This window comes from Lichenostomus cassidix, chromosome 5 (genome assembly GCF_008360975.1).
Source record: "Lichenostomus cassidix isolate B80296 chromosome 5, HeHo_3.0, whole genome shotgun sequence".
NCBI lineage: Eukaryota > Metazoa > Chordata > Aves > Passeriformes > Meliphagidae > Lichenostomus > Lichenostomus cassidix.
In genome coordinates, this window is record NC_139486.1 from 21,132,152 (window position 1) to 21,157,998 (window position 25,847).

The window sequence follows — 25,847 nt, forward strand, 5'->3', positions numbered from 1 at the left end:
AGCTTAAACATCCCTGCTAGTAGAACAGTTCAGACACCTGGAACATCCACCAACTGCTGAACTACATAGTGATGTGTAAAACATTGCAAGTGCGAGCTTGCATTTAATGAACTAATATTTGACCTGTGAAGGCCAGCACCTCAAAGATGTAGTGCATTATCTTACCTGCATCTCTGCTGATAATCTGCTTTATATCTTCCAGGAAGCTTTTCTGTTTCTGGATGCAGTGGGAAGTAAAATAAATTTTTTTCAAAAATTAAAATAAAATTTAGGCAGAAAAAGGAAAATAGAGAAGGGGAAAAATAAAAAAGAACAATGCATTTGACAGAGGGATATCACTCCTGAACTTAAGTAATGTAGAAGAGAGAATAAGACAGTAACTGGCAAACAATAAGAATATTGTCTACAATGACCTGCCATGATGAAGGGGAAGGAAGTATCCCGGAGACCCATCTGAACTCATCTGCTTTTAACCACTGTGGAAGGAGCTGTGCTGACAGACTCCCATCTGCTGGTAGATCAGATACTACAAAATACACATTGAAAAAAGCCCAAATTATTAGGAGAAAGTTATACAAGTGGATCTATATACACAGATCTCATGTAAGGCTGGCAAGCATGCTAGAGATTCCCCAGGACATTCTCATCTGTCCCCAGTGCTATTACTTTGCAATTGTCAGATGGAAGGCTTATTTACAGCTTGAGGGGACCACTTCAGTGAACAGCTCTAAATAACCTGGTGAACCAAAAACCATTCTTCTGGAGCAAGACCCCCAGAATCTATCCTAAAACCTAGTCCATAATAATAACTGAACTTTCCTACAAAAATTTTTTGTAGTTCTATTACTCACAGGGGAGTGAAATGGTTGCAACTTTATCACCCTATTGCTAAACTGTCCTGCCATAAGCGGTTCTTATCTACAGCCTCTCCACCCTCAGTAGTTAAGTCTCTTAGTACCCTGCAGCCCTCATTCACATCAGTCAGGTTAATAAACCCCTTCCCAGCACAGCCCCAAGTCTTGTTTGATAGCTCCCTCTGAGGCATGATGCACATATAAGCTCCAAAGATTTTCCACAGGAGACCATGATGGGAGATAGGCTTGCAGAGAGTGAAGGATTCTTTATTGCCGCGTTAAAGACAGAAATCTGTGGCTGCAATTTACTGAACAGTAAGACATGCAAGAAATAAAATTTGTCCAAACACAACAAACAGCAAACGACCCAATCTGGGCACCTATCAAGGAAAAAAATACTTCAGCTTAACAGCTGTCACGGCAGGACAGGAGTTATTACTGATGATGAAAAGCAACAAGATCCTAATAAAGAAAATATTTCCTACACCGAGGGAAGAGAAGACAGAGAAGGACAGAATAAGCACATGGGGAGTAGTATTCCATTAGCATGGGCAAAGACAGACCTCTAACAGGCTGCAAATTAAATGGTAATTGTGTATGAGAACAGGGTCTTACAAACTCAAACCTTTGACAAAATCCCAACCAGATCCCACAACCTATTATCACTCTGTTTAGTAGTTTGTACTGAACTGAAGCAGCAGAACTCAGTCTATAGGGCCCAGAACAGTAAAGCAGGAACTCAAGGCAGTTTCTGCAGGTCTGCTGGAATATTCTGGCTAAGCCAATTCCTCTCCTCGTGCCTGGGTTTCACTGTACAGAGAGCAGGCTCACAACACATTTTTATGAAGCGTTTTCTATCATAGGAAAGTAAGTTTCTTGTTCCTTAGAGAGTTAAGAAGTATGACATTTCCAGGTTTTCCTATCACATGAAGCATTATTAAGCCTTTTTATTATCTAGTTTGTGAAAAGCAAAAGCAGAATAAATGCAGCAAACACTTGTCTTGCCCTTTCTATAGATCAGGACAAAAAAACCCCAAAAAACCCAAACCCTTGCATTTATGAAAATTCCTTCTTGATCAAAACAATCTAGCACCTTTCCTGCGATTTTGTCATTGCATGGTAGGGTCACCTGGCAACAGTCAGAGGAAGCAGGAGCTGAGCTTTTTCACAAGCCATGGCTCGGCATGGTTGTGCTTCGGGGGAAGCACTGGAGGGGCCAGGCAGCTGTGAACAAACCTGGTCTTATCCGGGAGGGGGCACTGGTAACACACAGTAGCCAAATCTTCAGGCTACCAAGCACCAAAATGACAGAAAACTAATATTAAATTAAAATAATGAAGCATATTGCCTTGACATTCTAGCAATTTGATGATTTGTAAAACTAAACACTGCATTCTCCTAAACTAATACAGGTAAGCTGTCTGCACTTTTGTAGAACCAAGCCTATTCCCTAGCAAGGGATCTCTAAAAGCTACTAGGTACCAGTATTTGGCCAGCAGTGAGCAGACAGAGCAGTTTACTAAACACAGATATCATGGATGCTGCCCCCAGAGGCACTCCAACAAACTCTGGGCAGGTTCCTTGCACAGACACCGGTGGGCAGTGATGCAAAACTTGTCCATGCCACCTTCTGTTCCCAAACCAAACAGCCTGCAGAGGACATCACTCTGAGTACTGAGACTCCTAGAACTGAAACCTCAGAAAAAGAAACCTGGACACAGCAAATACATTCACTGCTGGACCATGATGAGGTTTCACTTTGTAGAACAATGCATCTCAATGTGTTTTCACCGAATACACTGAGCTTCTAGCTTTTTCTCTGGACTCATCCCTTGTTCCTCATTCCTCACAGCCATGGCCTGTGACAAAGCAAATTAAGGCATTAGGCCCTGTGAACCCCTAAAAGGCAAACTCCTAAGAGTAAACATTGTAAACATGCAACTGAGTATGCATGTTTACAATAAGATATGTCCTAGAATTTGGGAATACAGATGGCTACCTCCCAGTTGTTAATCTTGGACACCTTTCCAGGTGGAGCTCTGCAGAGTTTATGCTCCCCTGTATCTCTTTTTTTTTTCTCGATGCCTAAAGCCCCTCAGGCTACAATAATTTTGTTGCCTTCACTGCAGACTGGAACATCTGGGTTTAGCCTGCATGCAAAAATGGCTCATTTCAGTGCTAGGCATGAAGGAAGGGGAGGGTCAGATTTTACACTAGGCTAGTGGCGACTTAGAAGTGATCATCCAAGCAACTCAAATTTAAACTACATAGGCCCAGTGCTAGTTCTTTCAAGAGATTGCAACATCTCACTCTAAAGTACCTGACAAGGTCCCAAAAGCAAGGCTGCTGTAGAAGATAACAGGAGACTCAGTTTGCACTGCCCTCAACAGCTCTCAAACTTGGCCACAGAGGACCTGTCTCATCCTGAGCCTCTGACTCAGCCCCAGCAGCTCCACTTGCCAAATCTTACACGAAACAGTTCCAAGTTTCTCTCCTCACTGCACAGAAGAACGCTACCCTTGAGAATAAGTACAGCTCTTCCCATAGCCTGAGCTACCAACGCTCAGGAAATGTCTTGGATGTATGGCAATACAAGCATGCTGCCATTCCGGAGCTCAAATTTGGACATCCTGGCCAGTCATTCTGCCTGCCAGAGGTGGGGATGGCTTCTCCCTGCCCTGTCAGCCCAAGGCCCCAGAGAAGAGGGAAAGCAGATAATGTCTCATCTGCCAACAACTTCAGGCTTGATACACAGGTGGGCAGTTTTGATTTCCTCCAGTAGAGGGCAATACTAACATAGGAAAGAAAAAGTAAATCGCTGTATTTCTTGCACTAAAATAAACAAGAAAAGGAATTAAAGACCCTGATCTTGCAGCACTGAACATAGAACAAAGCACTTGGATAGTACATGTGTTCATTCCAGCAAAAATGCTTCTTCAGTCTTGCACCATTTAGTGGAAGGTTGCCCTGCACAAAAATTTCAGATGTTTCAGGTAAGATTTTTTACTGTTCTTATTAAAACAGACAAGAGATGGTCTGTGTTGGTCACAGCAGAAATACAAACAAACCTTTGTTGTTGTTCATTTGTAAAGAAACTTTTCCATTCCTCACAACTTTAGTCTGCATATATGGTAAGTCCCAAAAGATCAATGCTTCATCATTCTCTCTAAATTATCCTGTTTGATACACACCATTTCTTACAGACAAAGAGATAAAATTTACCAGCATTCAATTGTATTTGTAATGGAATTGCCTCATGCTTGTTAGGACCTGAAATTAACTTTCTATGACCAAAGCTGCCACACACATACTCATCATGCATTTCTAAAGCCCTGTGACAGTAGTGTCCCAAATTGTGCTCTGATAGCATCCTTCCACAATAAGTTTCAGAAATTAACTCAATGTATTTTTTTTAAATATTTTTCCCTCTTTTATAAATAAAAATCTCTGCTTCTATAATTTTCCATCCCATGACTTCAAATTAATTTAGAAACATAAGTGAGTGAAGTCTTACAACCTATTCTTACACTCAAGCAAATGTTCTTTCTTAGAGACTGGGAAGCTGAGGTACATTATGTGACAGTGGGTGTCCCCTAGGTCATATATAACTGCAGTGGAACAAAATGAGAAAATTTCTTCCAGCTCCAGTCTTGTATTTACACATTTACCCATAGTGCTACTCATGCTTACTGGTACAAGATTTTTTTTTCTTCTTTGAAGTCATCTATTGTCCTCAGATGATGGAGCTGACAGATGGTGAGAAACTGTTTTCCTATTCACAGTGTTCTGCTATTATGTTTATTTGCTTATAAACAAGATAAGATATTTTCTGCTCTTTCATTCCTTTTATTTACTTTTTCTTTCTACTAAACAAAAACCACCCAGGACTATCTTTCCAGACTTTTTAAACAATCAAATAATGTCCTCTGTAAGTATTTGACAAAACAAGTCACACCACGACTGATCTCAATATTAAGAAATAGCATATTACACACAGCTCAATGCTAGCCAAGACTAATGGACAGAAATCAGTACAGGAAGTGCTGTTAAAACCACAAAGAAACACATTTTTGCACCTAGGGAAATGTACTAGTGAATTTACAGCTGATGGCCCAAATTTCTACACAGGTGCTTAGGTGCCCAGCTTCCTTGCATCTCTTTGGGAGTTCCAACACGTGGTAGCAGTCAGATGACACTTCATGGATATGAGGCTTACTTCTTCCTCCCTCTCCCTTGCAGCCAGGCAGGGCCAATTCCACACAGCTCCTTCAGAGGTGTGAACTCTCTCAGTCTATCTGCTCTATGCAATGGTGACCTCTTAAAATTACGACCATGTTTATGGCCACAATTTTTTCTAAGGCAGAAAAGAGAAATTGATTTAGGCACAGCTTTCAGTATAGTCACGCGCTGGAAAGAGCACACAGTCACGACAAAGCCTATTGCACACAGACACAGAGCTCCTCCCAGTCACAGAACAGTGACAGCCTATTTACCACTACTCCCTGCATCAAGACTAAAAATGAACAATTTCACCCCCTGTTGCCATGGATGGTTTTTAAGTTCTTATCACAAAAGCACAAAACCAAAGGACCCTAAATGGCTAGGAACAAGGAGGTCTGGATTGTGTCCCATATCTCACAGCTAACCCCCAAAATGCTTGCCTCAACTTGTCACCTTGACTTCAACATCTCACTTTCAACATGAGGATAATGACATAACCTCTTTCCCTAGCAGTGACACTGAGACTTTTAAATACTCTAGTTTATTACTGCTGACCCAACGTTATGGAAATATGACATCACATTAAGGAAAGACTGGACACTCAGTTCCGTGGTGTGTTTGACAAGGTGGTGTTGAGTAATAGGTTGGACTTTATCTCAGAGGTCTTTTCCAACCTAATTAATTATGTGATTATGCTATCAGAGAGCATCAAGGACAGGATGTATAGCTGTCAGAGTCAGAAGTGACCATTATGCCAGTTAGACCACCTTCTTTTAAGGTCTGACAGAAGATATTTCAGGGCATAGCCACTTAAAATGCTGGGAAATGCTTTGACCACTAATACTCCTGAATCCTGCCACCCTATCCCTGTGAACAACACTTTGACTCTAGAAGGTAACTAGAGCAGGGATTTAGTCATAGCATTGCTTGAGTGTGACAGGTTTGTTTATAACAAAAGTAGTTACTTATTTAAATAAGTTATTTTCCTCTTACCACAGAAAAAATAATCAACCTGTAGCATCAGCACTTTCCCTGCCAGCAAATTAAAGTTCCCTAAGTAAGGCTGTAAGGATAGGGCAACTGTGTTGTCCTTTGAGAGGCTGTGAGACAGCAGCACTCTGTGCACAGCTGAGGAAGGGTAATGTCCTAGGTTACAATATAGGTGTATTTAAGTATTCTATTACCACCAGCTGGCATTAGCTGTTATCTCCTATTGTGATAATAGCTGCAAGTTCCCCACACCCCTTTCTTAACGACTGTACTTGTCACCTATTGTCCTACCTTCCCTACTCCACATAGTCCTAGCCACTCCCCCAGTTTTCCCTATTGGTTCCTATACCCTAACCCCATGTGGCCCTGGCCACTCCCTCGGGTTTCCCCTATTAGTTCCTGTACTCCTAACTCCGCCCCTGTACCTCCCCTGTACCCAGAGGTCACTGGGCCTGTGTGCTGTCCCTGCCCCTCTCTGTTTCCCTATAAAACCCCTCACCCTCTGCCATCTTGCTGTCTATGCTCCACGTGTGTTTATGCACCACACGTGGCTGTGCATGTGAGGCCTTCGCCCTCGAGGCATCTCTGCCTCGGGGAGGTCGTTGGCCTCTGCTGCACCATGCGAATAAACATCTTCCATGGACACAACGCATAGACCCTCCTCGCCTCCTTTATCACCGCCGGTTGTGGAAGCAGACGGACCAGAGCTAGCCTTATGGCTCCCCGGCCGGTGAGAGCGCAGTGTCCAGCCCTGGGACAGAGGTTTTGGAGCACTGAGGCGCTGAACCGGGCTGGGTAGAGAAGCTCTAGGGTAAAGTCTGCTGCAACATCCTCAAAACTGCAACAATCTCCTGCTATGGCTCACCCCTGATAACAGACAATGGGCCATCAAGAACCAACCCATGACTCATGGAATTATCTCATCCTATTGTGAGATGCTCCACCCAGGAGGGAGGAGCCAAGCATTCCCACCTGGATATAACCTGGCCTTGGAATTGCCCAAGTCAGCCCTGTCTACTGGGTTCCCAGAGGACAAGAGCTACCACTGGACTTTCAGGTGGAGACCAGACCTTCCACAGGATCACTGCTTCAACTGAACTACTTCATTTGGACTGCTACCACCACCCTAAGAGGGTGTCAGGTTGTATCTGACTTTGTTAGTGTTTTTGCCTTGTATTATTGCACTTATTTTTAATTTTCCTTTTAAATTTTAATCCTGACTTGCAATCTCCCACTGGTTTGTTTTCAAACTAATACAGATAAGAATTTGGGCAGGAGAGAGAGGAAGAGCTCTGTGTCCCCCTGACCCTCTCCAAGATGACATGCTTGGTCACTCTCATGAGACAGTGCCCAATTGGGATTATGCTGATTGTCATCCTTCCACAGCATTGAGCTGTTAATTGACAATGAAGTAGCTGTAAGTTGGAAAAAGGCTCAGTCTGAGACTGGAAAACATCACAAAGTGTACACAGGAGAGCTTCTATGTCACCCACAAAAACAAGCACTCCTGAAGCTAAGTAAGGTGATTGCAGGTAACAAGCAGTCAGGATGCTTTCTGCATGCAGTTCTGCAAATACATCTTGATTCAAATACAGAGTCCATCAACCAACCCCATGCAGGACATAAGCACTCTTCCTTCACGTGGCAGGGATCCTAGAAATAAGGTAGTCACCTACCATCCCAGAGCTGCATCCCCACACAGTCGAGACACCCCAACAGTCTTGGAGCTTTCCCATTCCTGCTCCCCCCAGTCCAACCAGCACAGCTCAGCCAACACAGCCAGTGCTCTCTCCAGCAACCTGACCACTGTGCAGCACTCCATGCCTGTTCCCTAGGGGCCATTAACACCTTAGCCAAGGCAGCCTGAGCCAGCCTCCCATCCAGCACATTCCACCTGCAAAAGAGACTTCACTCAAGACATTAGCTGCAGCAGGGAAATTTGAGGGCTCTATTACAACACGGCATTTCTATGAACAACACACGTGTTCAGTATTATCTTTTCATTTGGGCTTTTTTTCCTCCTCTCTGTACAAGACATGTCCTTACAAATCCATTAATATTTCCTAAACAATACTGTAATGTTTTTAAGCCAAACCAGTTTCCAGTTTTCTTGTCTCCCTAAACATAGTGAGGCCTTTCTCTATATAATATGTGCTGTGCAATAACTATCTTGAAAACTGCTCCCAACTTCATTGCTTCAAGACAGATCATGCATTTTGTGTCCTACATGTGCAAAACCTAATGCAAAGACTGACTTAATCAGACTCACGTTTCAGAAGCCAAAATTCACAAATTGCCAGGGCTTACCAGGCCTACCTAATGCTAACTATAAATATTAGCTAGAAAACCATGTTCTGAGTCTCAAGTGTAGAATATATCTAAAATCATGGCAGTATCTCATTCTGTGAGCTTCTCTGAATTTGTATTAAAGAAAGAACTTTGTTTACACTCATACACACAGATATAAAAAAATTAAGTGCTGGATATATTGCCTTAACTTTTGATGCTAAGGCAAAACAATATCTTGAACTACTATAGAGAATAGATCAACAATTGAATGAACCTGGAACAAAGGACAGGTGTCCACAGCTAATAAAATACAGACCTTAAACAAATATTGTGAAAGGCTCTTTGTGTAGGTTTTGTATTTTAGTGTTTCTCTATAAATTGTCTATAAGGCCAAGAGGGACAAATGGCAGTGTATATTTAAGAAGCATGATTTATCTCCCTTTTAATTTTTAATTTCCTAGTGAAAGTGACAGTATTATTGCTAGAAACTCACTTGCTCAGGGGCATTTTTGTAGTCTCCAGCTTTGCATGAATTCTCCCTAGAGATCTCAAGTTCCCCTGACTCTCATCTAGTAAACATCTGACTAAACTGCCTATTAGACAATAATGCCCTCCAGCAAGAGGGGAAAACACGGCTCTATTCCTCTGCAGTCTTCTCCCCCCACCCTCCCCAGTCCCCAACGCAGTACAGACAAGATTGCAACAGCTGCCTCTTTTGAGGGAAAAGGTGACACAGGATGAAGCCTAATTGAATGGGAATTTCACAACTATTTCCTAATGTTTTAGGCTAGTGTTTTTCCTTCCTCTCTGGCTAGCAAGGACAACCCAGACCTCTGCGGGATTAACCATTTAGCTCCCGTAGCCCACCAGACATTCTACAAACTAGCAAATTCAAAGCCCTCCGAAAGCGGCTGGAGATGACACAGCAGGAGACAAATATCAAACATGCCCTGAAAACAAAGAAACCAGCCTTGCATTCCCAGCATTAAATGTTTTCTGGCAAACCCAGCTTCACACACAAAAAGGATTCCTGCTGGCCTCTCATCTGCCGGGGCTTATGTATCAGCACAAGAACCCAGCAGGAAAGAGTCAGAAGGTCGCTCCCCATCTTTTACCCTCTTGCAAAAATAATAGTTCTCCAATGGACTGAATATTTTCAAGAGGAGAGAAAACCCCTGCAGAAGTGAGGACAACTGCAATGACTTTTTCACCGCTCTGTAGCTGTGCATGGGGTATTTATATGCCAGCAATTCAAGCATTTGCATCCCAAACCACACTTACCGTCACCATTCCTGAGCAACCTGATGTTGAGTGCCTTCCCTCCCTGTGCAGATATGTACTTTCCTTCACATTCCTGAAGAGAACTGCTCCCCACCAAGAAGCCTCAAACAGAAAGCTTTAGAATTCATGATTTTTTTTTTCTCTGCCCTACCTTGCTGGAGACCGTCCAGGATTTACAGTTCTGGGGCTGAATTCTTCTCTCTAAGTAACAGCAGTGAGTATAAAGGAGCAAGACCCACAAAAGTGAGCTCAGAATCTAGCCACTAGCATTCTGTGCCCTGAATCAGCCAGGGACACAAAATGCTGCATGGAGAGTCACTTTGCTCAATGGAGAGAAAAGTGTGCTTCATGCAGCAGGAGCATCTCCGGCTGGTAGTCTCCAAAACAAACAGTACTGGGGATGAAAGAACCATGCCCTTTACACTGCTCCTGCAGTACACATGTGCCATAATCTTCCCACACACTTCTACTAAGCCCCACAAAAAGAAAAGCATTTAAAGACATCTCAAACTCAACAAAGCAATACGTATATGCATTACAGTGCGGCAATGTGGAACTGAACTGGCAGTGAAACAGACTTACTGGATCAGTTATTTTATATCTGATTTCAATTATTCTGCTATGCAAGGAGGTGAAGGTCACAGAACAATTTAGTGCTAGGGCTGCAGATCGCTCCCAGGTGACTGACAAGTAAGCCCTCCTCCCCTCCAGCCCCAGCCTATCTCTGAACTACCAAAGAGCACAGCAGTCTCTTATCAGCAAATGACAGATGCAAGTGGGTCCCCAGGATGGGGAAAAGAAAGAGAGAAAAAGAGGGTCCCCCAGGTTCTGGGGAGGATAAGAGGTTGCTGGGGATATCACTGTTTCACTATCTACTATTCTTATTTTTCATTAGATTACACAGACCAAACACACTTGGCTATATAAGCAAAAAGGCACCAAGGGACCCAAAGACAAATTAATTCCTGATTTATGAACAGAAAATGCAATAACCATAAGGGGAAATCAGCATATTTCTCATGTACTAGATGATCATTTAATAGACAAAACTGGGAATAAATTCAAGAATAAAAAATAAAATGAGGAGGGTATGGTTGTAGTGTTGGGGGTCTAATCCACAAAGGAACATTATGGAGAGCACTATTAATTCATTCACCTGGAGGAATAACAGTATCACTGGAAAACAGTATTTTGGTTCACTGTATAGCAGGGTTAACCCAGGCCAAAGGTTTTCACAATCTTAGTATCAAGAATTTTGAGTGTATGTACACATACTTAAGCATGAGTACATGTGTGCATAATGTTTTTAACATCCCATAGCATCTTCTGCTTCTCTAGTCCGCACCCTTTCACACCTCCACCAGCGAATCAGAATTCTGTTTACAACCTTCTATTATTCCATGCTGATGTATTCTACATACAGACCTACTACAGGGACCCTGCAATGCTACACCAAGTGGTGAGCTATGGCAAACTTAAATGTGATCTAACTAGATAAAACTAAGTGCCAGGTAAGATGCATGGAGATCTGGGAAAAGCCCTTAGCTCTTACAGCTGAAGGACTGAATGAGAAAGAGCTCAGAGCTGAGGAAACAGGAACTACATCAGTCTGACTTGTGTCCACCACAGAAAGACTGTCACACAGTAAGAATATTGAACAGTACCAGTCCCATTACAGACCCCTGAGGGACACCCCTTTTTACTGATTTGCATTTGGACATCTAGATCTTGACTGCAACCCTTTGGATGCAGTCATCCAGTGAGTTCCAAAACCATTGAATACTCCATGTATCAAATTCATACTTACTGCTTCAATCAGTAAAATCCTTTAAAAGCTAAAACAAGAAAAAAGGCAAATAAAATTAGTAAAAAACCCTGATTAATAGCTCATATTTGAAAATAATTTAGAACTGGCATAGCCCAGCAAGCGAAATTCATTTGGACCATATCTGCAATGATCTCACCTCCTTCTCTTTCTTAGAAATATACTAAAACTATAGTGTTACATATCATCAAGGGAAATCCACCTGGGTATCAACTCCACATCTGCTCTCTTCTCTCTAGGTCCTCTCAGTAGCCCTTAATCCCCCAGCCAGGATCCACAACCTGTCCTCAGACCATAGCTCCAGCCATGCTGAATACAATTACTGTAATTGATGTGGTGCTTTTGTTAAAACCACAGTATCAATAAATGGGACTAAAACAAGCTGCTATAGAAGATGCAGGAAATTTATTAGAATGAATGTATGCAGTGGCTGGCATAATAACTGTTGATGGCCAATTCATAAATCACAGCTGGATTCTTTGGGAGACTTGTAACTCCCAGGTGGCTTCTCTCATAAAATAACAATGGTATGAGGAAACAAATGACAGACTGCCGTTAAAGCCAATGAAAAACCTTTGCTATGCCAGTTGCAGCCTCAAAAGCTAACAAAAATCCATTAGTCTAAGTTACCAGGCTCAGAATCAGCTAAAAAACTATCAGGAAATTTCAGAGAACAAGCTCTCTCACCTCCTTTTCCAGACAAGCGGCCAGTCGTACCTCAGACACACTCTCTAACCTCTCAAGGCCTGAAGTTTTAAGACAATCCTGAAGATTTAAGACAGTCCAGCAACCCAGAAAGTAATCCAGTACCTATCAAAGCTTATTCAGCTCTTCAGAAGCACCCAGTCCTTGCAGCAATACCACACACCTAGCCAGCACATTAAGACTGCTGCACCAAACACAGCAACTCCGGGCCACTAAGGGAGTTATCACAGCACATGGCAGCCCTGCCAGTCGTGGTGTGACTACATGCAGGCTATGGCAAATGACCAGAAAGCACAGCCATGGGGCTGAGCAACCCAACCAGGTAAATGTCATCCTGCTCTCAAGGTGGCAGGACAATACAGAAGCAGGTCTTTGTCTGCTTCTGCTATGGCAACCCTGCAGCTTGGCTGGCAGAGTCCTTGCAATAGCTCAGAAGCAGAAATGCCACACTGTTTTGGCCTCCATGTTCTCCACAAGGTTTTGTTATGGGCCTCTGTCCCAGCACAGTCTAAAATGGAAACAGGGTGGTGATGCCCTGGTCATTTCCCTCTGGCTTTCACAAACAACAGGGATGTGCAGGGCCCCTGATTACAGGGTGCTGGTAACCAACTATCCCATGTCAATCCCGTGGATGAACCTGCAAACTGAGGCATCAATTTAGCCTCCTGTCTTAATCCCTGGAGTCCTTACCTGTAATGCATGCCCCTTCTCCCATATCCACATCAGGTGTCTGATCCATGTCAGTAGTGATGAGATGGTAAGGAGGCGTCCAGAAAGGGGCCTACAGATACCAACTGTTCCATGTAAATTTATAATGGCAATAAACATGGTTTATTTTTATGATGATTTATTAACATGCTTATAAATGAATAGACTGGCCTGAGGCATCATTCCATTGTATCAGGGGCCGGTGCTGCTTGCAGCTGGGGTTGATAAATTGCACCTCCTATGCAGCAGACTCAGGAGACCTCGTTATACAGTTTTACCCTTTAGGGCAGTGCACTGCTTTAGGACCAGGTCCATGCACTGCAGCCTTACAAGCTGTAGCTGCTACATTCCACTTCCAAGACTTCTCTCCCTAGGGTACTGCCAGAAATCTCTCTAGGCTTATGCTGCTTGTTGAGGCTCATGGCCGAATCTCATTTCATTCTGTAGTCACAAGCCAGTCTCCTACTTGAGGGGTCCATCTCATACATTAACAGTCTGGCTGGCTGGCTTCATGAGGGCCATGTGAATACTTACAACTGTGCAACACTGTTCACCACACCCCAAACTATTGGCTTACCCAACAAGACATGAAGTTGCTCTGGGCTGCCTGTTTCTCCAGCAGGTGTTACAATAACACTACTGTTTTGGTACTTAAACCACATCTTTAATTTCTGGAACTCAGAATGCTTTATAGCAGCATCATTATGCTCAGCTTTCCTTTCTCCGTGTGAGGAAGTAATTCACATAAATTTAAAAAAAAAAGTATAAGTCACAAAATGGCAATGGTAAAAATTTTCTTCAGTTGATCCACAGTCAGGATCCTTCTAGATTATCCTTCAGCATATCTCACAGCCAAAAAGGATGCAAAGGTCAAGGGGCATACTCTGAAAGTGTCACAGCAATTCAACACCATAAACTTAATCTAGTTTTATAAACTTTTATCCGTGAAACTGAGACTGGCAACTCACTTAGCTGAGGACCTACAACTATTTGGTGTCATCATTTAGTGTCATCATTTAGTTTGAAAACATCCTGAGAAAGACAACTAATACCATTGCTGCCTTTACTGTTACAAATAAAAAATGCCAGTTAAGAATAAAAAATTTAGGAACTAACTACTGTAATTTTTGTTTAATAGATAAGCAGTGAGACCATACATCCCACCACATCCCTCATACAAGGGCCTTTTATTATTTTGGGGCTTTTAAAAATAATTTTTGTTCAGAGATCCAAGGTATGCAAGGCTACTTTACCATGAAATTTACAGTTTTCATTAAGGCAAGAGCAATAGGCAACAGTCTCAACAGAAACACCACAAAAAAGGACACAGTAAATAATGATGCATATATATTGACAGGAAAAAAAAGTGTTGATGCCACAGGCTCCCTGCCAGGTGGTTAGTTCCTGACAACATTTGCATGTTGAGCACACAGTGTACACTCCTGACATACAGTGTGTAACTCTGGTCTAAGAGCTGAGGCTCCAGAGGCAATGGCTATAGATGCTGTGAGCATCAAATAGCCCCAAAAATGCAATGGGTACTCAGTCAATAATAAATAACTAATAGATTTGATCAGGCTTCAAAGTGCTCAGTCTTTAAAACCATGCTCATTTAACTTGAACTCTAATCCCTCTGGATTGTTTTTTCCTTTCCTTCCACGATGCCTGCTTTGATGTCAAAAGTGAAGGAATAAGGGCTTCCAGTACCCCTGTCATCAAGGTAATAGATGTGATAGACTCAGGCTTACCACTGACTAGGTTATTGATTAAGATTTGTCAGAAGATGCTTTGGAAAGGCTGCAAGAGGCTTCAAAAAGGAAGGGGGGGGGGCAGAGGGCAGGAAGAGAGAGAAATTTCACTCCCAGAAGGGTATTTCAAATGACTGAACGTCAATTATCCCAGCAATTTACAGCCAGTCTCAACAATTTGGCTTGATTAGAGACTATAATACAATAGGGGAGTTCTCATTGCTTATCTCCCCATCTTCCCTTCTTTAGCAGAAGGTTTGAATGCCAGAAACAGCAGAAAGCGCAGAGCACCTCTATTGTGGAATAAAGCATCAAACAAGCATTTGTCCCTGCATCTTGGCAAGTTCAGAATTAGAAAACATAGGCTAACTAGAAAGCATTGCAGAAGGGTTAAAAGCTTGAAAGACTGGGTTGGTTACAAATCAGCAAACAGGAGATAGATGCTTTAATCATCAAGAAGCTCATTTGGGTGCTGGGGAATATCTGTTATTGGAGGAAGATACACAGAGATTTGGCAGTTGGAAAGTAGGTTTGTACAGAAAAATTGCTAATTTTTCACAATCTGTTCTTCTCTCACCTTCTGCACTGGCCTGCCAGAGCCATGATGTTTGCCTTCCCCAGGCCATGCCTCCATTGCCAGAAAGCAGAGCATTTTTGCTTCTCCGTTGCCACCATGCTGTGCCACACACCTAGCCTGATACCATCTTAGCCACCAGTATCAGGTCTTCTCCGAATTTTCCAAGTATTTGTTTTAACTGCTTTCAAGGCAGGTAGTAACAGTGGGTAACACGTTCTGGATGGGTAAAGCAAGGCTGCCATACAATTCTCAGCAGTAGCCAGATACACTGAAGATTGTGAGCTGGTATGCTATATGTATCCAAGGTCACTCTAAGTGGGTTGGTACCTTCCTGCTACCCAAGCAAAGCATTCTCATACACCCATGTCAATCTTAGAAAGGCCAAAACATGCCGACTCCTTTGTCTACTGATTACTGCAAAATGTGCATACATAATGCCTTTCAAACTGATAGGATTATAAACCTGTTAAAAGTGCCTCTGCCTGCCCCCTGCGCTAAAAGGGTGATGAGTATTTTCTATTCATTTTTTCGTCTCATAGGTTATCAGCTGCTCACTTCACTGCTTCTCAGTGCAAATGAGAGCTACAAAGTCTTTGTGACCCAGAGCAGCCCAATGTTTGATTTCAAATTGTTTCAAGCTTCTATTCCCCCAAATGCACAAAGCTGTCTTCCTCCCACAGGGGAGCAGAAGGGTTAAAAGCCCATCCTCATTCTCCTTGATGAAGACCATCCAGCCATGACCCTGGTTGAGTGGCAGACACATAGGAAGTGGATTATCAATAACTCTTTTTTCTACCTTCTTTCACCCTCTCTCTATACAATGTCAATGAGCTGGAAAATGAAAGGAATAATGCAGGTTTAAGAGGCCAGTAATTAGGTCACAGCTGATCTCTGCTCAGATCAGCTGACAGCTGGTGCCTATCCTGCCTGAGTGAGCAGGGGGGCTTTCAGAACTCACAGGTTTAGGCTCAGCCTCCCCTTTTCCCTTTGCTCTACTTCTTTGTTCTCAGACTCCTGAAAAGCAAAAACTGACAAGTGTAATGCAAATGTACTAGGTTTCCATCCACCTGAGTTTACAGGGAGAAATTACTTTGCTTTCTTTTGTCCTAAATTACCTTAAATCCTCTTCCCTGCTGCCTCACCACCACTGTCAGACCAGCACCACAGCCTGAGTTACTGTTTCCGTGTTGTCCCCTTCCTCCCCCAACTCCATCCTGCCCACCCCCTAACATAATCACAATGTTTGCTTGTTTTAGCTTCCATAATCCTGTTGTCTTGCAAATCTCCTCACCATAATCCTGCTTTTGTCTGTCAATACAATTTGTTTGCTGTGGGGAGGAAGGGAGGTGAAAAATTGCTTGGAACGCAAAAAGCTTTTGCTGCTGTATTTCAAAGCTCTACCCATTTTCAAACACTCCCTGAGATCTGGCACTGCTGTCCACTCAGCATTTGAGAGGGGTGTCACAGCTTCCAAGATGAAGAGTTTTCTGGGTCAAACCAGTGGCTACCACAGAATTAACAGCATGATAGCAAGGGTGTCCTGTTGTATGTACCTGCACACACTAGAGGGAGAGCAGGCAAGAAAAGAAAGCAGTGAAGAAGACAGAAGCTCCACTTTGCCGTGTCAAAGGGTTTGCACTGTCAGCTCTACCTGGGCAAAGCAGTGGCAGAAGCTGCAGAGTGGGGCACTGCTGTAGAGAGCGGCACACAAGGGATGGAAGAACAGAGCCTGTATCACTCACACACTAACACAGTGGTGATAGGCAGACACACAAACTGGTAATTGATTGGTAGGAGCTGTGGCAATTTTGTGTGTTTGCGTGAATAAAGAATCAGCTTAATCAGACTAATTCCTTACAGTCAAAACACAACATGGGCTCCAGCACTCACAGCAAAACTCTGCTGCACCAGCCAAGTTTCACACCAGAACAAAGCAGCTAAGAATTTCACCCAATTTGGATGCAAAACTGAGTCCGGCCAAGTGCCCAGAAAACTCTTCTGAATTCAGACAACAATCAGCTGAAAAAGAAAAACAAATTGTGAAACTGATGATCACATGATTCAGGGTTTGTTTGCAAACATTTCAAAAAGCTATATAGTACCTGAGCAAAGTTGCTCCTCAGGAGCTGTTGAAGTGGGTAAAAAAAAGAGGGGAATGCATGTCATTCCAAGAGTGAAAGGAAACCTTAAGAAATGCTTTCAGGAGATTAAGAAAAGTATCATTAACACCCCTTTCCTTATGTCAGTTCTCTACCTCAGGTCTCCTACTAGAAAAGAAAGTATTAAAACATTGCATCCAGAATATCCCTCCTCCAGGGGAAGTCTGGCTCAAGCTCTTTGCAGAGAAAAAGGATTTTTGGATTTACACTGAACTAAGCTTGAGACTCAAGCACTTGGGATGCTCAAAGCATATTCAGATCAAGTTGCAGACACTGTTCATCCTGCACTTCCCATTGCAGGCCTTACTCTTCAAAATATTTTTGATCTTTTTTTCCCCCAAAGTGCATCATCTGGAAAAGTGAACCACTCAAGTTTGTTTTCACTACCATCTATCTAACATTTAGATTTCTGTCTTTAAGGTTGATTTTGAATATTAAGGTTTAAGTCAATCAAGTATATAGTTCAATTTATTGGAGATTTTAAGGCACAAAAAATACTCAGAACCCATAATCAAATAGACCATCAAAAAATACCAGGCATTGCTAATAAACTTCTGCATCCTTAATGCAACATGGAAGTGATTACCAGACTAAACATTGCTAATGCAGAAAGAATCTAGGAAAGGTAGTAAAGACTCTAGGAAAGGAGTTTTACAAGGATGTCTCTAAAGTCACATGAGCATAGTACAAGTGTGTATTTTTGCTATGGGGTGAGCCAAAGCTGCATAACCACTGCTTTCCCAAAGGGGTTGCGACTTTTGAGGAAGGCATTATGTGCAGAGCTTGAGACAGCAACTGGGACACTACGGAATTCCAGCAGAGCAGGAGTGGTCCCTTCCCATACTACTTTCAAGTACATCAGGAACCTGTTACCCACCAGTTTATTCTAGAATATCTTGTGGTTTAGCTTACTTTAAGTGGGAGGACACCTTCTGTAGTTCCAGCTAAAGATTAATATATTCACTCATACTCATTCAATAACCTCCCCCATCAAGACTTCCAGACATAACTTTCATCAGCAACTTTATCCCACTTTCATGCACCTGTCCTCACCTACCCAGGAATTCATGGCATTTATCATCTCACAGTAGTGTATCACACTCCATTTAATTTCTGAGCAGTCATCATCTAAAGATATGCAGTTTGATGTTGTGTGTCTTGAATCAAATGGAGTATTTCCAGACAAGTCACAATATTTCACACTTATTTGCTTCAAAATCTGGTATAAATTCTTCCACCTCCTGTGGCAGGCCAGCCAGTACTGTTTTGCCCACTGCAGAGATGCAGAAGCTGGGGTCACAGAGTAGGGAAGCAGCTCTTCCTCTAGCTGCAGCAGAGCTGGTAACCAGGTGATAATAACTACCTGATCCTGGTTAGTGGTTTCTATCACCACCTACAACACTCCCTCTACACTTGGAGATATATACAAAACCTCCTTCAGAGCTTGCAGTTTTAAACACTGTCATGTAGAAGGAACTTTCTCCTCAAAGGTAACATGCTTAAATGACAAAAAATACCACCCCCTCTGCACCATGGGAGATGAATCACCAATGCCCCACTCCACACATCCAGAGCAGCCTTGCCATCTCATCCAGACAATTGGTGTGCAGAGGCAGCAATGACATGAAAAAACACCTGCTGAAACCAGGTCTCCCTGTCATGGATGGCACAAATTATACTGCAAGAGACCATGTCTGAGTGGCTTGTTTTTAAAAGGGAACCGCTCTTAATCTAATATTTATTTAATATTTAGCTTCCTAATACTGGCTTACTAAGAGACATCTGTCCTGGTTCCATCCAGGAGAGTTATTTTTTGCAGTAGATGTGAGAAGGCAGAACCTGGAACCATGTGTGGGTGGCTAGGAATTTACTCTATACCACCTCACATTAAGTGCCAAGGACAGAGGTAGGGGGCTCTCTGGCTTTGGGGAAAAAGAGTGTGGTTTTTCCAGTGGGGAACCTGTCTACAATTGTTCATTGTCTTGGGCTCAGTGAGCATTTTTGTATGTGAATCCCTCTCTTTTTTGTATACTTTTGTTATTAATATTGTTGCTGTTACTGTTCATTCTCTTATCTCATTGCTGTTTCCAGTAAATTGCTCTTATCTCAATCCATGATCTCTGCCTTTTCTGCCTTGCTTTCAGGGGGCTTGTGGTCTTTTTAGTGGGAGTACTAAATTGGGGAATATCATTCTAAGCCATGGCAGTATCCTATTCACAGAAGACCTGTAAACCTGCACAACCAGCCCCCTCCCTCCTCACACTTTACAACCCTAATTCCCACCACCTGGGATTCCAAAACAAGAAGTGTTTTGGAAGTTTGAGGAAGCTCAGCTTCTCTGCCCCACGTCTTCTCACATGACACCCACACCTCCCTGACATTTTCCCATAGCAGAAGCTTGTGTATTTCAGGGGTCCAGGTATAATTTCCTCCACATATTAGGAGCAAAGTCAAAGTAAAGCCATGAGACAGGGGGTGTTTTCAGGAACTTGCCTTACCTTCACTTCCATGCCAAAATCTGTTCACAAAAGAAGGAAGATGGTGAAGTTTGAATGCAGGACCATCCTGTGGGCACTTGATGAGGACTCTTTAGCTCTTGGACAGCCCAGACACACACTACAGAATGGCAGCTGTGAATAATACATTCTACTCCATCTAACACCAACGCTGAGGAAAAAGGGTAACATGTACTTCTGCAACGCCATCTACTCTGGTGTATTCTGAGGCATTTTGAAATTGTTGTAAAAGCTTCTATATCACCGAATACCACCTTTTCCACCTACTTTGAGAGATAGTAGCTGATCAGCTGCAATATGCAAGAGCTCAGAGCACAGCAGAGAAGGGTTCTGCATGGAGTGGAGAAAAAGGGCAAAGAAACACTGACACAGGGAGATGATAAAGGTGCAGAAATGGTCAGGGGAGATAAGCTAATAAACACTATTAAAAATGTGATATTTAAGTCAAGGAGCTCGGTTTTACATTCAGGCTGAAAGCAAATGTGTGAAGACTTCCTGCTTCCAATACTTTATCAGATGTTGTACGTAGAAGTTGGTTTTACCCTTGACTTTTGGCAGATGCATTTTTCAAGACTCAGTAAAAGCAAAGCCCTCAATTCTGAAATGTCAAAATTTATGATCAGAGCAGGGTCTGACCTTAGATCACCCAAAATCCAAGAGGTACATCACAATTTTGTTGGATTGTTTTAACAATCCATATATCCAAGTTGACTTGTGTGCCTGTTTTACAATTGCTGACACCTTTGACTAAAACGATCCCTGCTGGATCCATGGAGCTCATGATTTTTCAGTTCAGAAGACATGATGCTGAAACCCTGTAAGTGCATCAGCAGAAGCCGCTTCAGGTTCACTGCTGCATTAGACTGGATATAACTTGCTCTGTAATCCACTTAACTGGGACATGCTTCCCCAAGGAAGTATGTTTACCTACTACATTCCACAAGGAATTGATATAAGCCAGCAATACTTAATGGCAATAACAACAGTTTAACAGAGACATTAATTCTGCTCATTGGGGACAATATGCATCTGTTAAGGAAATTTTACCAAGACCTGCCAATGCATACTGTTTACTCAAAATCTCGGCAGGCTTACATAAGTTAAGCATCTCCCTAACTGGGACAAACAGTTGCTCCAGGTGCAACATTCAAGCCTGCAGTTTTTCTAAGACTATACGACTTACATTAAAGTAGACAAGGATTTCAGGTAGCCCATAGCTGCCAAGCAGCTCTCAGAAATTAACTCTAATAATTTTTACCCCATCAGCACCCCTTCTACTTCCCTGACATCAGCAGCAGCTCATACATTGGCTCCAACAGGAGAAAGCTAAGCTTTTATTGTTCTAATTCCTGCTCCGTTTTGAGACAGAAGGGTTCAGTAAGTGTATGTTACAATAATAATCATCAACATTGCTGGGAATTTTTATTGTCTGCACAGCTGTGAAACTGAGCATGTACCTCGAATTCTCTATCAAGCCATTTATGTTGGGGCATCTCTCACCCAGCTGGGAAACTGTCTGTGGAAACAGCAATGATGATCTGGACTGCGAGGCCCTATCTTATAAATCCCAAGGGCAGCATAGAAGAAATACAAATGTAATTAAGAGACCTTCCATATACCCAAGAAAGTAGGTTTGGGTGTGAGGGAGCACTAACAAGCCAGTATACAGCTAGCTCTGATCCAAATACAGTGTTCCACTGTTTGCTTTTCTACTGTGTTTTCTGCACTAATTCACAGCCACTGTAACATCAAGACAAGCTTCCATATGCTTCATTTACTGACAGTAATTAATTTCAGCCTCTCCCCACATACACATACACATTCATTTTATCTGACAAGCAAGTCATGAAAAAAAGTCCATTCTCATAAAAATATGGGGCAGCTACCAGAGGTTGCCTTTCTTCTTAGCAAAGAAAATCTAATTGGTGCATCTTCTAAGTCACAATGCCTTTCTCACCCTCCACTCTTCACTTTGCACCCCCTGCCCATACTCAGGTCTGTTGCTTCTCCCAGGCTTCCCTGTATACCAGAAAATGTTTTTTAATAAAACGCTTTCTTCCAGATGAAAAAGGAATAACTGGCTAGAGAAATGTCTGGGCACCCATCTCCCTGTCAAAACAGTGAATCCATTAATGATCATGAGGAAAGGAATAAATGCTTTAAGAGGCTTAGCAAGTCACTCAAGAGAAGCACAGACTATACCCTCCTGCTCCCCCTTACTCACTCACAGTTTAACCCACAGCAGTAGTGCCAGTAAATTTAAAATTAAAATTAAAAAAGGAAGATAAAAGAAAACACCAGGTAATTGATCCCACTTTAAAATACTCCTTCATTAGGAAGAAGAGTATTTTTTCTCTGAAATCCACTTTTCACTCACTTATTCTCATGCCTTCTGCAGCCTGCTACTCTGTTATTATTCTATGCCTGTATTATTTATGGTCTGTTTGCTAAGACAGTATTCTTTTATTAAATTTGTGGACCGTATTTTTAATTCTGCAGTATGTCTCAGTATTGAGATAGATCAGAGAAGTAACCATGTGATGCTGACAGAAGATAACAAAAGTCAGCAGCTGAAATCCAGACAAGGCTACCTCAGAGCTGAAGTCACCATTACCTAATGAAAGTTCATCTTCACAAAAAAGCTAAAGTGCAGCTTGTATATAATAAAAATTTGACAAGAAACAAAAGACAAAAAAAAACCCCCCACATATATTTTGAAAACTGTTAACCCAATTCTCACTATGCCATCAAGCATAGTTGCTCCACTTAGAATCACACAGGTAGAAAATACAGTCCTGAAAGGTCCCAAGAAGATACAATTATACCTTGTCATGATGAAACACCTAACCAAAAAATTAATAAATACTTTAATTTGCAATTATCACAGAAAACAAAGAAACACAGACTTATTGACATGTACTTTCTTTCGCCGTTCCAAATGAGTGAGAAAACAGACATACATACAGACATACACAGATTCACCATATCAACAGAAAAAAGAGGAACCAAATCTAGTCCCCACTATCAGGCACTAGTTTGCATATGTCCCTTTCTGTTTGGAGAAGACATGGTACTGCTTGAAATTTTTTTTATACATGCTATTTTTCACTTGCTTGACCTTTATATAACAGCAAATGTATACCTTTTTCACTCTTTGATGATATTTTGAAGTGTCACTGCTATCTTTCAAGAATAAAGCCTATTCTTCCGTCCATGAGCCACATCCAGATTTCTTCTCAAACTAAACAATGTGCCCAGTTGTAACAATAGGTATGTCTATGCCAATCCACCTACTCTTCTTCAAACATCTGAAAAACATTTAATTCAGCTGAAGAGTCATTCCTATCACCAAACAGATAAGAAAGCCAAATAGAGAGTGCCTTCAATCAATTTTTACTCACTTTAGATGCTTTCTTTTAGCATTGTCCAATATAAGACAGCTGGAACTCAGTTTTCATAGCATTCTCAACATATTAAAAAGAATTAAAGCCATGCAGAAAACAAAGATCAAGCCCAAACTTAATAGCCAAAGTCACTTACTACTTCTAGTCTGAGATCTGACAGCAAGTCTGTGGAGAAACTGGGAACAAAGTTCAAGAGTGCTGAAGTCCTCATTAATGACTAATTTACCAAAAACATCCATTTTCTTGACACTCCTAAAATTTGCTGCACTCTGTCCAACACTTTGAATTAACACAACACTGTCTATGGGATCTAACCTGCAGAAATGACATTGTACGTGTGAACTTATTCTCCAATTCATATTTATGAAGAAATAGAATTCATCAGTCAACAGCTTAAGATATGATAATCCTTCTTCTCACAAGTGCAGCAGTAGGGAAGTGAGAATCAGAACATAAATAGCTGTTCATCTGAAAAAGGCACATAAAGGTTAGACATGTCCAGCTGAGGCATACACATAGAAATACAGAGCCAGTTGTCTAGCACGTGATAGTTTAGAAAATTTATGCCCATTTTCTTGGGGCCATCACACAAAATAGCTGACCCATGTGCACTGATCTGCCCTTTTTCTGCTACAAGATGCACAAGATGAAAATGCTTTTAACTGACTATTTCTTAGCTCCACAGTCCAGTACTATGGAAAATGTACTTCTTGTCTGTAGAGCAAATGGTTAGAATACAAGGACTAAAGGCAGGAGCTGGCTTAAGATAGAATTCTCTGACCCCTCCCAGAAATATACCCATCAAAAAAAGGATGAACCACGATGACGCAAAATTGCCACCCTTTTCCCACTTAATCAAATCAGAGCATCAGTCATGGACTCTCGTAACTGGATCTTCTCTCAATTGTTAAGTTTTCTACAGAAGCTACTATACTGTAAAAGCAGATCATGTTGTTAAGACTTCTTAAGCAGCTGATAGTGTGGATTTATCCCAGGTATGCAGGATCAAAAGGGCAGCTTTGCAATACAGGAGAGGAAAATGGCTACTGGATAAATGGGACAACAGCACATTTGACAGCTATTGCAAAAGCTTTTGAAAATTTCCTTGGTCCTTGTCTCCCAAAAATGAGGTGATGTTCCCTTTCATTCCTATTTTCTACACCGTTTCTCTGCCTTCCTACCCTATCTCAATTTCACCTTCTCTGCCCATTCTATATTTTTTCCATCTGTCCCTCTCACTCTCATCTCCTCTCATAAAGCAATTGCCCTTGTTTTTCTCCTTTATTTACTTTCCAGCAAGCAAACAGCAGCAGTGGTGCCTGCGTTGCAGGCTGTGACTCCACTCCCTGTCTTCATTTTCCTCCCAGCTCAGGCTCAGCAGTTCCACCTCAGTGCTGCTCTCCCGAGACTCCCACAGTGAGGAGCAGTCTCAGCTCTCACCTCTCAAGCCTCGGTAGGTTAAGGAAGATCACGGAAGGGAGGGAAATGGACACTGGAAGAGGAGAAATATGTCATACCCACTGCAGTCAGCCATTTTGAAGGTCATAGCAGAGAATCCTTCACTCTGCCTGCCAACTTGGAGCTGTCACTGGGACTGCAAAAGCCTCTGAATGAGGGACTGATATTCCCTGCAAGCCACTACTTCCTTAAAATAGGACCAATGGAATGAGTAAGTTCAGCAAGGAGAAAAAAAATAAAGTCAGAGGAACAGCCAGGCTCTCAGCCAGCACGTGCTGACAATGAGAATGAAACAGGGGAATGGCAGACCAACCACATGCTAAATATCTTGCTCAAATGCCTCATATCCCTAAAGAAACAGTATTATAAGAAAGGGTCCTGTTAGCTGAGGTCTTCCTCCTCCCAGAGCCTTTATCCCATTATGAAAGAAAAACTAAGCTTACTGTACTGGCAGTACACACGTGGCTGTGTCTGTGGTGGTAGGGCACAATGAGACACCTTTCCTATTTTTGACATTACCAAGATGCACAGGTATAAGCCAGGCATTGCACAAGCAATACATAAAGAGAGTTCTTGTTCCAAAGAACATGTAATCAAAATATAAAGCAGGATGCTTCAGAAATACATAGAGAGAACAGTGCATACCAGACTGATGCATTTTCTGTAGAGTGGCTTGTTTTCCCTTCATTATTTCATCCTCATTATGGGCAGTAATCAACTGGAATAATGATAAAACTCATTGGCAATGTGATTACCTCCTCTACTTATAGATTTACTCTTGAAATTACCTCCCTTGCAAATAGCTTACACAGCTTCTCCATATAGCATACCTACTGTTGTCAGATATAGTCCTACTCTCTCTCAGGCAATTTCTGATGCCAATTCCTTGTGCTCTGTCTTGGCTTTAATGACAGCTGCTGGTGCTCAATACACTGGGAAGGGGAGAGGGAGAGGTGTATAGGGAAAGTATGTCTTAAGCTGAAGGGCATTAAACAAGGCCAAACAGAATCAGTGACTGCTACTGGAAACAGTGCCCAAAGTGACCCACTCATTGCTCCAAACCAATAGTAGAACCAGCGCTGGGATACATGATCTCAGTCTCAGCTGCATCT

At 42.2% G+C, this 25,847-nt stretch overlaps 1 protein-coding gene and 1 long non-coding RNA gene across 15 annotated transcripts in view; both read right to left on the minus strand.

The window, feature by feature from the left end:
- Window positions 1-25,847, minus strand: part of NRXN3 (neurexin 3) — a 982,570-nt gene that overhangs the window by 789,890 nt on the left and 166,833 nt on the right. The window lies entirely within an intron of this gene.
- On the minus strand, window positions 24,637-25,669 carry LOC146436091 (uncharacterized). Its single transcript, XR_014852512.1, has 3 exons — window positions 25,566-25,669; window positions 25,381-25,453; window positions 24,637-24,769 (listed from the first exon to the last, which is right to left on the minus strand). It is a non-coding gene; the product is annotated as an uncharacterized LOC146436091 (long non-coding RNA).